Consider the following 12,731-nt stretch of genomic DNA (forward strand, 5'->3'; position numbering starts at 1 on the left):
AGAGTAAAGGACAAGTTACTGCACCTGTACATCCATATAATCCATGTAAGAGGAAGACTGGTACTTTGTGGGGCTTCTGGCAGAACCTAATGAGAGAATTACAAGCAGCAGGGCCATAGCTCTACAGCAGTAGCAAAACAGCTCCTGATCTGCTCCTTAGTCTGGGGAGACAGTGCCTGATGTGTGATGTAATGTGACCAGGTAGCCAGAACCTGTCATCATGACCTGGGATCTATCACACTCACCAACTTAAGGTCAGATGGGGAGCGCAGCAGTCATCACAAATGGAAGTGGTACATCCTGGGTTAGACAAGGATAAGTGGCCCAGACCATTGGCACCTACCACTCCTGCACTGACATATGTACACAGCTTTCATCTGTGCACTCATGGGATGGTCATTCTGACTAGTCAGCAAAAAAAGAAAAGGCTCCACCCTCTTCAAGATCATTCCAGCCCATCTTCTCTATTTCCCCCTCTCCCTGTCCCAAGGCTCCTATTCAACCTTACTTATTGGTACACAATTGGCTTTGTGGACCAAACTGAAGGAGATCTTGAGAAAGATCTGTTGCTTTTCTGTAGCACTCCCAAAGGATGCTGAAAATGTCTGAACCCAAACCAGGCTTTAAAAGAAAGCTGCATTCATCAACTTGGTCAAAGGTTGACACTGTAAATCTTTCCCACTAAGTCTGCAAACTGCTAGTCATGGACTTTGCTTCCTCCCCAGCTCTGTCCCACATTCACCACCCTCCCTCCAGCTGCAATCCCAGGTGCCTTTTCTGTTCTGGCCACACTCTGACTCCCTTCTGGATTTGTATCCTCAGTGCCCTCAGCTCAAGTCTTGTGTGTTTATTGTGTCCGCTATAGCTCCCAACACCTCAGACACAGCAGTTGGGTGTTTTTGGCATCTTGTTCATAACTCATCCCAACTGTGCATGTCTGCAGTTATTTTTAGCCCCTTATGGTTTCTTTGTATTCTGTTGTCCCAGCCTGTGCAAACACTGTGGCAAGAGGTCTCAGGCCTTGTCTTAGGCCTTGGCCTGCATAAAATGCCAAAAGCATATATCAACCTGACTTTAAACTGCACAAGTTTTTCTCTAGAGCACTTTTCCCACAGACCTCTTTCCTAAGCATCTTTGTTCTAGGCACAAGAATATCAGGAGAGTTCTAAAGCTGGAAGTGAACTTCATACCCAGCAAAAGAAAGGGAACTTCTTCATCTACAAAAACAAGGACAACTTTGCAACAAGTTGTTACCCTGTATGTGATCGCTATGGAAATCATTGCCACCCCTTGAACCCTTTCTATAAAACCTCCTGCCTTCTCTCCCTGGCAGGCTCACAGTCTTGAGGTCATTAGCTCACTGTGACCTCTTTTGCCTGGGTAAGAAATCAAGCTGCCTCTTCTATTTCATCCAAAACTTTGTCCTTGAGTCTCAATTTGGTAAGTGGGGTATAGAGGCCATGTTTCAGCAGCATTGGGACTGAAGCTAATAGACGTGCTCATCATGTTTTCCAAGGATCATTTCATGTATGAAAGTTTTAAAATTCCTACAGGGCAATATGGCTACATTCTCATGGATAAGGTATGAATATTTCTGACAGACAAATTAGTGGCATATCCAATAATCCAGTCACCAACATTCTTAAAGCAGATGTCTATTCTTTGTTTGAAGATTGTTTTTATAAATTTACTGGGAAAAGTTATTCCAGTTGTACACAGCCAAACTGTCATGCCACTGTTAAAGCAATATCCTATATTGTCTTAAAGATGATGCACCATGAACTAAAACAGTGATTATGGTGTAATTACTAATGATAAATCTAACAGAGCATATATCTACTTTCTGGTGGTAGTATCTTCTTGTCCCTGCCTCCTCAAAGGTTACTCTCCAATCATATCAACAACCACTGGCCAGAAGTTTCCATCACCAACTCATTGATTTCTAAATCACTTTACCAATTCTACCTGCCAGGCAAAGATGAAAGACTTGAACTTTTACACAGAAGGTTTTAGTAAATTACTAAGGAAGAATGTGATTTGACTGCCTAATCTATGGATTATGGAGACTTCCTTCTCTTGCGGGGTTCAGGTCTCTGGTTTGGGACCTGAGTCAAAGAGGGGGCTCAAACTGAGAGAACCCAGGGGATGGGGGAAGAAGAGGTCCACATTTGTTAAGGGGAAAGATGCTGAAGGGCTTGAGCCTGGATAGGATTTGGAAAAAGAGATGGGGTGGTTTCAAAAGGTGAAAATCTGAAATGAAACACCCTGAGGGCAGTCTCTGGAACCTCATGGCCCAAAAGCGGAGTAAGTGCCCACTGTGGGTGGTAGATGGCAAATTGCTGGATTTGAGGACAGATATCCAGACATGATCAGAGTAGAGCTCTCAGCCTTGAGCATTCAAGTGAGGAAAAAATAAGGGGCAGAAGAGTGAGGAAGCCTTCCAGAGGGACAAACTGCCAAAAGACTTCAACTGGCCAGAAAATTTCACTATCTCTGCAGCATGCCAAACAGTACAAGGTGTTAAAAGTCAACATTGGAAGTAACCTGACTGTAAAGCACCTGAGGTCATATGCACATGAGAAGACAATTAAGGGAGGAAAAAGTTCACAAGAAACACAAGAAATGATTCTAGTCAGAAATGGCATCTTTGCTCCTTCTGTTTTGCTCTTTTGCTATTTGCAGATTATTCAGAGAGGAAGAAAAATCTTTCTTTTAAAACCTCTTCTTCAAAGCTGATCAGTCATCCAAGAGAATTTTTTTTTTCCTTTTAACAGAGAGAATACCAACTACCACTCTCAAGTCAGTAGACTATTTGAAATTAAAACTCCTCTCTATAAATTCTTATACGTAAACAACTACTGCATGATTCCACTTATATGAGGTTATAAACTGGTCAAATACACAAAAATCACAAAAAGTGTAATTCCCTTTTAGGCATTGTCTAAGGTCTTCCTCTTGGAAAATGAGGACTCAGCAGCTTTCTTCCCTATCACCACTAAACATATGCACCCTTCCCACCTCCATCTCTCCAATATTTTCCTAAGACCAACATTTGGTGTAGACTTTATCATGTCTATTTAATGTTATTGATGAAATAAAATTATTTTAAGGCAGGGCAAGAAAAATGTAAATGCAAAAATCGATCTGCTTTTTGGGCTACCACCTCGCCCCTTTGCTGTACATTGTGCATCTGCATTATACATTAACTAGATACCATTAGAAGGCACAGGAATGCCTGCTCAACAGAATAAAAATGCAATTTTGTTCTGGCACCAGCCAGGTAACTCCTTAAGAGGTAACATTTCTTGTTTAATCCTGTGAGGGAGTCATGATGACCCACCTTGGACACACAGGTCTGGACTATATAAACTGCAATATGGTACTTTGATGTATAATCCATTGTCTCAAAAATTTATGTGCTCTGACCTCTAACCAGCATGGGCCCTTTGAGCCCCACGGACCTCTCAGTATCTCTCAGATATTCAGATCCCATTGTTTTAAGTGACAATACTAAAAATTTTATTTGAGCTGGTTTTATGTAAGATGTGGACTCTTAAGGAGCACCTGTGCATTTCCTAGGCAGGGACCTAAAGGGATATGAGCAAGAGGAGCAGGGAAGCATAGGTGGCTGGTTTTTAAGTTTGGCTTAATTGAAAAATAAGTTGATATACGGTCTGAACAAACTGCTAGTGAAATGAGAGACTGAATTTTTCAGCCCCAAAGAAAAGGGACACTTGCTCCGTCTGGCCACAAGGTGTCCTCAGGGAACTGAGAACCTAGTGGAAATGTTTGAGGATTAATCCTCGCTAAGTGTAGTGGTCCCACAGGCATTCCCACTACAACCATTAAATAAATCTTGCTCATCTGGAAAGCACGGTATAAAAGATTAATCATCTGGTGCTCCAAGCACCCATGGCAGCTTTAGACTGTTGGAAGGAGAAATCAAGACACATAAAAGAGTAGAACAAACCCAAGGGTAACTCTTTGGGAAGCTAGACTCATAAGCAGCACACATCCTATCTACCACATTGTCCTCAGAAAATTGTTTAGGTCATGTCTCATATCTGTACTAGGCTACCAAATTAATCGTAGGAAATTGTGCCTCAAAGGCCAAACAGTTCCCTGATGGACCTCTGGGAACCCCAGCTGGGTTTATGTAGAATATTTATGGAACTGACATTTGCAAATATTTAACTAAATGGGAATGTTTGACCAAGGATAACCTGTCCCTGAGGTGGCCAAAATGGGGCACCTTTGATTTACCTAAATTGGTTTATTTGCCTGCTCAATTAGAAAAAAATAGGTATAAGATCAAACAGCCAGAATGGGAGGCATATTTTAATTGGTACCTTGAAGCCTCAAAACAAAATGATAAAATGGCTTCATCACAAGAGACAAACTGAAAATTTTTAGAAATTAAGAAAGACCTCAGAAGCCATTGCTTTTCCTTCTCCTTTCTCTCCTCCTCCTTTAGCTCCTTCATATCCTCTTCTTTCTGAGCTCCTATCCTGATTTCCCTGCTCTTCCACCTCCAATTTCAAAGGAAGAACTTAGACTCTGAGTCTAAGGGAAAGGATAAAACAGCCCTAAGATAATAGCTACCCTCTTTAAGGAGAAACCCACAGGTAGAGGGGAATCTGTTCTTACCTCAGACTAGGACAGAGCTTAAGAACTTAACTAAGGATTTTCCAGATCCTTTACAGGATCCTTGGGGGTTTGCTAAAGAATTTGATCTTACATTAAGAATTTACAAGACAGGATATTTAGACTTGTTCCAGCTCATACATTTACTAGTCTCTGAAAGTAAAGCAAAAGAATGGCTCCAAGAGATAGATTGGAAGATGTCTATGGAAGATTTTCATAAACATGAGGGTGAAGATCACCAGAAATAGAGAGAAACTGCCCATAACCTATATCAGGGTGTTCAAAAAATCTTCCAATCAAAAATAGATTGGGCAAAAGTCTGTCAATGCAAAAAAAAAAAAAAAAAAAAAAAAAAAAAGTCCAGGAGATACTACTTTTGATTTGAAATAGAAAGATTTGAAAAGACATTCAGACAGGGATCCAGAGAGTTTCCTGAACCTTCAGAACAATCCAGTAGTAAATTCTATTTTTCTAGAAGGAATAGATGAAGAATTGGCATGACTGGTTAAAAGATATGAACTTGACTGGGCTACTCTGCATACTCACATGCTTGTCACTGTTGCTGTCAAGCTCTCCAAAGCCTTACAGAAATGAGAAAAAGAAAGAGCTGCCAAGATTATGAATGGACAGCTACAACAGTGCAGTGGTCCATGAGGAACACTTGGCCCAAATTTCAGTCATTCTCAAAAACAACCACATCTGCATTTATTGCAAAAAGCCTGGGCATTTTAAAAGAGACTGCCACAAGTTTAAAAGAGATTTAGAACAAGGCAAGATCAACAAAGAATAGGGATGCTCTGATGATCATAAGAGGGCATTCCCTTCCTCCTCACCAACACCTTGGAGGAAATTGAAGTAACAGTCAGAGGGGAAACTTCTAAGGCCTTTGTAGACATGGGGGCTACCTTATCTATTCTCAGCCCTATCCTCATTCATTGCCTTGTCTCTGGGAGTACGCAGTCAATTCAAATGGTAAGTATTTCTAACTTACCTATGCAAGTTTTAAACTCACAGCCAATAACTTTCCAGCTAGGAACTATCACAGAAGAGTTTTGTGTTCCTTCTGGTGGAATGTACTCCAACTGATTTGATAGAAAGGGACCTTTAAGAGGTCTATATTGTCTTTTCACCTAGGGCTAAGTAATTTTAGATTTAGAAAACTTAGATGCAGACCAGAACATAATTGTGGAAAAATTGATGGTTGTGAAAACCAAAGTTCAGATAAATTGAGAGGAAATTAATGATTCACTCTTATAAGCACCTGAGGAATTATGGTCCTCTTCCTCAGATACTGGGGAAATCAAGTCAGCTACTGCTATTTATGTAAAATCGGTAATTCCAAGCCTGTACCCAAAATCTGACAATATCCATTTAGACCAGAGGCATTAAATAGATTAAGGCTTGTCATTCAGGAATTCCTTGACAAAAAACTTCTAATTCCTCTACCAGTCCTTGCAATACTTCCACTTTGCTGGTAAGAAAGCCAAATGGAAAAGGCTGGAGGTTTGTCCAAGCACTATAAATAACATGGTAATCTTCACCACCTTGTGGTTCCTAACCCTCAGCCCTGCTCTCAGCCATTCCAGCAGACATCTTTTGCTTTTGGTAATAGAACTATGCAGTGCATTCTTTAGTATTCCAATGGAAAAGGAAAGCCAGTATCTTTTTGTCTTTATGTGGGAAGATCATCAGTATACCTGAAGAGTATAGCCACAGGGCTATACTGAAAACCCTACTCCTTTTTCTCAAATACTTAGTTAATTTGGCTGAGGTAAACTTTCCTAATGACTATTGTTTAATTCAATATGTAGATGATTTGCTTTTGTGTTCTAAAATTGAACAGGACTTTCAAAGTAATACTATCTGTTAGAACAGTTAGCCTTTAAGGGGCTTAAGGTATCCAAAGGTGAACTGCAAGTCTGCTTAACAATTGTAAAATATTTAGGTCACTTGATAGTTAAGGAAGGATTGTTAATTGATTTGGAAAGAATTAAGGGAATCCTGGCTTTCTCATTTCCCCCAAAAAATAACTAAGATGATTTCTAGGTCTAATTGGATATTGTAAGTTATTGGGTACCTAATTATTGCCTCATTGTAAATCCCTTTACATGTTACCTAAGTCTGACTGATCAGACCCAAATGAATGGACAATAGAAGAAGAAAAGGCTATTGATACCTTAAAATCTGCACTGACTCAGGCTCTGGCACAGGGCCATCCTAATTTTAAATTACCATTTTTTTCTCTTTGTGTATGAAGATCTAGGAAGTGCCCTAGGTGTGCTAACTCAGAGGCATGGTGGTCAGTGAGCTGAGAGACAGTGCAGTGGAAATCATGCAGGCTGAACAGAAAAAGAGAAAAAATAATTTAAAAAATACAGTCAGTCTAAGAGACCTCTGGGACAACATCAAGCATAACAATATTTACATTATAGGGATCCTAGAAGGAGGAGAAAGAGAAAGGGGGCAGAGAACATATTTGAAGACATAATAGCTATGAACTTCCCAAACCTGGGAAAAGAAACAATTATCCAGGTCCAGGAAACACAGAAAGTCCCAAAGAGATCCAACCTAAGACACACTGTAATTAAAACTGCAAAAACTAAAGGAAAAGAATATTAAAAGCATCAAGGTGAAGAGCCACTAGTTATATAAAAAGCTCTCTCATAAGACCACCAGCTGACTTTTTAGCAGAACTCTATAAGCCAGAAGGCAGTGATGCAATATAATTAAGGTAATGAAAGGGAAAAAACCTATAACCAAGACTACTATACCTAGTACGGCTTTCATTCAGATTTGAAGGGGAGATCAATAGTTTTAAAGATAAGTAAAAGCTAAAAGAGTTCAGCACCACAAAGCTAACTTTACAAAAAATGTTAAAGGGACTTCTCTAAGCAGAAAAGAAAGGCCACAACTAGGAATATAAAAATTATGCAGGGAAAAATCCAATTGGTAAAGGCAAGTGTACAGTAAAGTTAGTAGATCAACCACTTATAAAACTAGAAGGAAGGTTAAAAGACAAAAAATAGTAAAATCATCTATTTCCACAATAAGTAGTTGTAGAATACTACTAATAAGTAAAATATGATGGCAAAAACAGCAAATGGTGGGGGAGTAGTAAAAATACAGGGTTCTTAAAATGCATTCAAATTTATGAGATCAGATATCTACCTATCTATCTTATAGTAACCATAAACCAAAAATCTACAATATATACTCACAAAAAGAGAAAGGAATCCAAACATAACACTAGAGATAATCATCAAATCACAATGGGAGAGAGGAAAAGAAGAAGAAAGGGGAAAAAAGGAACCACAAAAACAACCCCCAAACAATTAACAAAATGGCAATAGGTACATACTTATCAATAATTACTTTAAAAGTAAATGGACTAAGTGCTCCAATCAAAAGGCACAAAGTGACTGAATGGATATGAAAACAAATCCTATATATATGCTGTGTACAACAGACACACTTCTGATCTCAAGACACAGACTAAGAGGGAGAGGATGGAAAAAGGTATTCCATGTGAATGGAAACAAAAAGGAAGCCGTGGTAGTAATACTTATATCAGATAAAATAAACCTTAAAGCAAAGATTGTAACAAGAGATGAATTAAGACAATACATAATGATAAGGTGTCAATCCAAGAAGACATAACAGTTATAAGTATGTACATCCAACATAGGAGCACTTAAATATATAAAGCTAATCCTAACAAACATAAAGGAAGAAATTGACAGTATATAATGATAGTATGGGACTTTAACAATCAACTTATATCAATGGACCAATCATCCAGACAGAAAATAAGTAAGGAAACACTGGGCTTAAATGTTTCATTAGATCAAATGGGCTTAATAGATATGTATAGAAAATTCCATCAAATCGGCAGAATGCACCTTCTTTTCAAGTGCATATGGAGTATTCAAGTGCACATGGATCACATGCTAGACCACAAAACAAGCACTGGTAAATTTAAGAAGATTGAAATCATATCAAGCATCTTCCCCAACCACAACATTATGAAACTAGAAATCAACTATAAGAAAAAAATGCAAAACCAAAAAACATATGGAAGCTAAACAACATGGTACTAAACAACCAATGGGTTAGTGAAGAAATCAATGAGGAAATAAAAAAAAAAATGAGACAAATGAAAATGAAAACACAATGATCTAAAATCTATGGGAAGCAGCAAAAGCAGTACAAAGAGGGAAGTTTATCAAGCCTGTCTCAGAAAACAAGAAAAATCAGATGAGCAACCTAACCTTACAACCAAAGGAACTAGAAAAAGAACAAATAAAACCCTAAGTAAGTAAAAGGAAAGAAATAAAAAAAGTCAGATCAGAAATAAGTAAAATACAGACTAAAAAATAAGAGAAAAGATTAATGAAAGTAAGAATTGTTCCTTTGAAAAGAAAGAGAAAATTGATAAACCTTTAGCCAGACTCAATAAGAAAAAAAGTGCCAAATAGCAAGAATCAGAAATGAAAAAAGAGAAGTTACAACTGACATTACAGAAAGACAAAGGATCATAAGAGATTGCTATGAGCAATTTCACCCCAATAAAATGGACGACATAGAAGAAATGGAAAAATTCATTCCCAAGACTGAATCAGGAAGAAATAGAAAATAAGAACAGACCACTTACCAGTAATAACATTTAATCAGTGATTTAAAACCCAACAAACAAAAGTAAGACCAGGTGACTTCACAGATGAGTTCTAACAAACACTTAGAGAAGAGTTAGCTCCTATCTTTCTGAAACTATTCCCAAAAATTGCAGAGGAGGAAGCTCTTCCAAACTCATTCTATGAAGCCAGTATCACCCTGATAAAACCAGAAAAAGATTTCTAAAAAACAAAAGTTACAGGCTAATATCACTGATGAACATAAGTGCAAAAATCTTCAGCAAGATATTAGCAAATTGAATTCAACAATACCTTAAAAGGATCATACACTATGATCATGTGGAATTTATCTCAGAAATGCAAGGGTGGTGCAATATCCACGTATCAATCAATGTTATACACTACATTAAGAAACCAGAATCAATATCATATGGTCATCTCACTAGATGCAGAAAAAGCTTTTTGACAAAATTCAACATACATTTATGATAAAATCTTGCAACAAAGTGGCTATAAAGGGAACATACCTCAACATAATAAAGGCCATATATGACAAATCTACAGCTAACAATATACCCAAAAGTAAGACGCTGAAAGTGCTTTCTCTAAGATCAGGAACAAGACAAATATGCCCACCCTTGCCACTTTTATTCAACATAGTATTTCAATTTTAAGCCACAGCAATCAGACAAGAAAAAGAAACGAAGGGAATCCAATTTGGAAAGAAAGAGGTAAAGCTGTCTTTGTTTGCAAATGACATGATACGAAATATAGATAACCCTAAAGATGCCACCAAAAAACTATTAGATCTCATCAATGAATTTTGTAAATTTGCAGGATAAATTAACATACAGAAATATGCATTTCTATATGCTAACAACTATCATAGAGAGAAATTCAGAGAACAATTCCATCTATCATCCTATCAAAAAGAATAAAATACCTAGGAATAGATTTGCAAAGGAGTTAAAAGTCCTGTGTTCACAACTATGAAACTATGACATGCATGAAAGAAAATGAAGATGACACAAACAGGTGGAAAGATGTACAGTGCTCATGGCTTGGAAGAATTAGTATTTTTAAAATGACCATAGTACTCAAGGCAATCTACAGATTCAATGCTATCTCTCTCAAAATACCAATGGTATTTTTCAAAGAACTATAACAAATAAATCTAAAATTTGTATGGAATCACAGAAGACCCCGAATAACCCAACAACCTAAAGAGAGCAAAACAAAGCTGGAGGAAACATAATCCCTGACTTCAAATTATACCCCAAAGCTACATCAATCATAATAGTATGATACTGGCACAAAATAGACATACAGATCGATGGAACAGAATAGAAAGCCCAGAAGTGAACTGGCACTTATATTAGCAATTAATCTATGACAAAGGATGCAAGAATGTACAATGGGGGAAAGACAGCCTCATCAATAAATGATGTTGAGAAAACTGGATGGGTACAGGCAACAATACAACTGTTTATTAATTAACATATGATATCATTATGTCATTAATTAACTTACATATTTAAATATCTATATAATTTGAATTGATGTATAAATTAATATTAATGAAATATGGATTAATATCAATATAATATTAATAATTATAGTACATTATAAAATATTTAAATTATATTAAATTAACTTATTAAATAGTGTGATACATTATTAATAGTAATTAATATATAAATAGTATGTAATTAATATGACATCATTATATATTAATATATAATAATATATTAATACGATATAGTACTACATTATATTAATATTACTATTATATACCATTAATATATCTACTAATTCTACAAAAATGATGAATGCTGATTGTATTTTAATTCCATGTGAGGGTTTCCTTTGCTTTAAAAACTTCATAGTTTGGGCCTCTGACAATTATTGGCCAGATATTTTGGTCTGATCAAACCAACAACCAATTTTGAGATGATTCTAGCATTAAAAAGAAAAACGTAAACATGTTGATTATACAGAGAGCCATAATAATCTTTTTTAAAAAGAGACAGGCAAAACAATTCCCTGTCTATCCTCATTGCAGGTGACAATGACCACATATCACCCTGAAAGTTCGGGCATCTAGAACATCAGTCCAGAGGCCTGTCCTCCCAGCAGAGAGGCTGGGATGAACGAGGTGGTAGGAAGACCAGTTAGGAGACTGTTACTACAACACCATGCAGGAGTCAGGGTGGTTTGGGGCTGAATTTTGCATTCTATTGATATAATGCAAATAGACTGGCAGTAAGTAGAGATTAGTGTGAGAGCAAGAGGTACCAAGTTTACTGGCAAGTTTTCCAACCTGAGCCCCTATAAGGATAGAGTTCACTTTGACAAAGAAGGGGAAGGCTTTGGGAGGATCAGGTTGGAGTTGGGGGGAATAAAGGTCTTGCTGTGAACAGGTTATGTTGGAGATACTTCATGACAGCCAGGACACATACCCCACGTTGACTTAACTCACTCTCTTCCAATTCTCTTGAAAACAATGTTAAGCCTGGGACACCAATTCCCAGAATCTCTTACAACAGATTCATGTTGGGGAAAAGGGAGGTCATTTCTAGGGCAGCAGAAGTCAGCAATCTGACAGACTTTCAGAGACTTATAAAAACAGAGCAAAAGAGGTCAAATTTCTCCAAGTCCCCATTCAAAACCCTCCAGGGTACCCTGTGGTGGGGTTGCCCTCGATCAAAGGTACAAACTGCAGTTCCTAATAAGAAAATAACTTTTTATTTCCAAAAGGAGCCCATCAACCCATGGTCATTCCTAGGGGCAGAAGTAGCTACTAAAATTTCAGGATCAAGTGGACTGTGAAAATGCAGGGCTCCTGGTTCAAAAATCATTACAAATTTCAAGATGGTGTCCAACTAAATATAGGCACTTGCCATCTACCACTACAAGGATAAGATCACAACACAGTGCGGCCGCTGACATCAATATTCCCTGAAAGGAGTTCAGGGTGGAGATCAGGAATGAGACACTCCATGCCCTTGGGAAAACTTGCAGAAAAGGCCTACAGATTGTTAGATGTTTTCAGGAGATTTTCTGAGCCCTAATTCTTCTCTCTCCTCATATGCAGCAAAGCACTAAAATAATTAATGGTGACATCTGCTCCTTGTGACTAGCAGCAAGCCTCTGCCTAAATGTGTGCTTCACTGCACATACCCTCCCTACAATAAAATCACATATAACACTGAGCTCCCTGCTGCCTCTTCGGAGCAGTTACTCAGAGCTAAGATGCTATCTACTAGACTACAGTTCTCATTTTGCCCCCAAATAAAACTTAACTCAAAACTCTCACACTGTGTGATTTTATTTCAGTCGCCAGGTGGAACAGAGTATTAACCTAAGCAGGGTGCTTCTGGGTGACTCACTACTCAGGTTACCAGTCCCTGAAACCCATCCTGCCTCCGAAGGGCAAATGATATGTTCATGCTCCTT

Source organism: Camelus dromedarius, chromosome 9 (assembly GCF_036321535.1).
Source record: "Camelus dromedarius isolate mCamDro1 chromosome 9, mCamDro1.pat, whole genome shotgun sequence".
Classification (NCBI taxonomy): Eukaryota; Metazoa; Chordata; class Mammalia; order Artiodactyla; family Camelidae; genus Camelus; species Camelus dromedarius.